Genomic DNA, 2,500 nt, shown 5'->3' with positions numbered 1-2,500 from the left:
CCCGCGGGCGAGAGAGCAAGCCAGCAGGGGCTGTCGCCTGCCGCGGCCAGCGACGTCGGGCTGGCCCCTGCAGCGCCTAGCCTCTCCCCCGCAGGGGGCAGGCCAGAACGCGGGGGGCCAGGGCCCGAAGGCAGCCCCCCCGCGGGCGAGAGAGCAAGCCAGCAGGGGCTGTCCGCGCGTCGCGCGGCGCGGCATGGCTGCGGGGGCCGCGCTGCGCGCGCCCAAGCGCCCAAGGGCCCCCAAGGGCCCCAGGCCCTCAGGCCCCAGCGCCCCAGCGCCCAGCGCGGGCGGGCGCGCGCGCGCGTGTGGTCTTTGAGGGGCGCCGGCCTGGTGGCTCCCTAAAGAGCAATAAGTGTCATTGCAGCTCTGGCAGGGGGAGACACTACTAGGTCCCAGCTGTCACCCCCCCTCTAAAAAATTCATTTCTTGGTATTTTGAGCTGAAATTTTGCAGAGAGGTTGGCAAAAATCCAATCCACCTTCATTAATTTTCCCAGAATTTTTCGAGGTCGGGAAGTATTTGTTTTAATTTTCCTACCATTAGAAATCGAGTAAATCCGCAAAACTAGGAACCGGCCCGGAATGACCCCAAATTCAGTGGGCAGCCTCATAAAAATATGGCTGATTTTACTGGATTGGTTTCATGTGGAAAGCACGACGTTTTCTTGTAGGAATGCGGGAACCCCGGCAGCTCGCCTGCCGCGGCCAGCGACGTCGGGGACGCTGGCCTGCGCTGTCGAGCCCGCGAGGGCTGTCTCCGCGGCAGGCCCCCCCTGAACGGGGCACGACAGGCCACCGCGCTGGCTCGTCCAGCGTCGACAGTCCCTCGTCCAGGTTTCAGATCGCGCCAAGTCGAACCCATGACCTGCTCAAGCCATCGTGCGCTGCCGAATTCGCATCTGCGTGTAGGCTGCCATTCCACGCGGCAGCCCCTGTTTTCGTCAGCGTGCCCCCCTGACGAATTTTCCTGCCTGGCCCAGTCCAGCGTCCAGCCCCTGTTCGTCGAAAAATCTGCGCTGCTGATTTTCCACGACGAGCCTACTTTCGTCAGCGTGCCCCCCTGACGAATTTTCCTGCCTGGCCCGGCCAGTCCAGCCCCTGTTCGTCGAAAAATCTGCGCTGCCGATTTTCCACGCGGCAGCCCCTGTTTTCGTCAGCGTGCCCCCCTGACGAATTTTCCTGCCTGGCCCGGCCAGTCCAGCCCCTGTTCGTCGAAAAATCTGCGCTGCCGATTTTCCACGCGGCAGCCCCTCTTTTCGTCAGCGTGCCCCCCTGACGAATTTTCCTGCCTGGCCCGGCCGGTCCAGCATCCAGCCCCTGTTCGTCGAAAAATCTGCGCTGCCGATTTTCCACGCGGCAGCCCCTCTTTTCGTCAGCGTGCCCCCCTGACGAATTTTCCTGCCTGGCCCGGCCGGTCCAGCATCCAGCCCCTGTTCGTCGAAAAATCTGCGCTGCCGATTTTCCACGCGGCAGCCCCTGTTTTCCTCAGCGTGCCCCCCTGACGAATGTTCGTCGAAAAATCTGCGCTGCCGATTTTCCACGCGGCAGCCCCTGTTTTCCTCAGCGTGCCCCCCTGACGAATGTTCGTCGAAAAATCTGCGCTGCCGATTTTCCACGCGGCAGCCCCTCTTTTCGTCAGCGTGCCCCCCTGACGAATTTTCCTGCCTGGCCCGGCCGGTCCAGCATCCAGCCCCTGTTCGTCGAAAAATCTGCGCTGCCGATTTTCCACGCGGCAGCCCCTCTTTTCGTCAGCGTGCCCCCCTGACGAATGTTCGTCGAAAAATCTGCGCTGCCGATTTTCCACGCGGCAGCCCCTCTTTTCGTCAGCGTGCCCCCCTGACGAATTTTCCTGCCTGGCCCGGCCGGTCCAGCATCCAGCCCCTGTTCGTCGAAAAATCTGCGCTGCCGATTTTCACCGACGAGCCTACTTTCGTCAGCGTGTCCCCTTGACGAATTTCCCTGCCTGGCCTGGACAGTCCATCTTCCAGCCCATGTTCATCGAAAAATCTGCGCTGCCGATTTCCCCGACGAACCTGCAGCTGCACAAATCTGCGCTGCCGATTTCCCCCCCTGTCGGCATGGCTGCCGCTGCCCCGATGTCCAGACCAACAGTCTTTTTTGTCGACTTTGCCGATTTTGTCCGCGCTGCCGATTCCAACACTACCCCCTGCATCCAAACCAGCATTGTTTCGTCAGCTCTTCCCCTGACGATTTTAGCCCTGTAACAAACAGTAGGCCTCCAATCCCGCCAACGGGAGCCAAGTTGATAGGGAAGAGAATTGAATGACGCGCCTGGTCCTCGCACCCCGCCACCCGAGGGGCCTTTTTCCCGGCAGCCTCTGAAAAACTCTAGCTTTCACGGTCCTCGCCGCCCCTCACCACCATGGCAGGCCTCTAATCCCACCCATCAGCAGTTGTAGCCGATAGGGCAGTGATTTGAATGACGCGTCGCGGGCCGCCGGGTCATCTCACCCGGCCATTAATTGGAGCGTTTTTGGCTG

The sequence above is a fragment of the Populus nigra genome, chromosome 2 (genome assembly GCF_951802175.1).
Source record: "Populus nigra chromosome 2, ddPopNigr1.1, whole genome shotgun sequence".
In the NCBI taxonomy this organism is placed as follows: domain Eukaryota; kingdom Viridiplantae; phylum Streptophyta; class Magnoliopsida; order Malpighiales; family Salicaceae; genus Populus; species Populus nigra.
Note: the sequence above shows the minus strand (reverse complement) of the source record.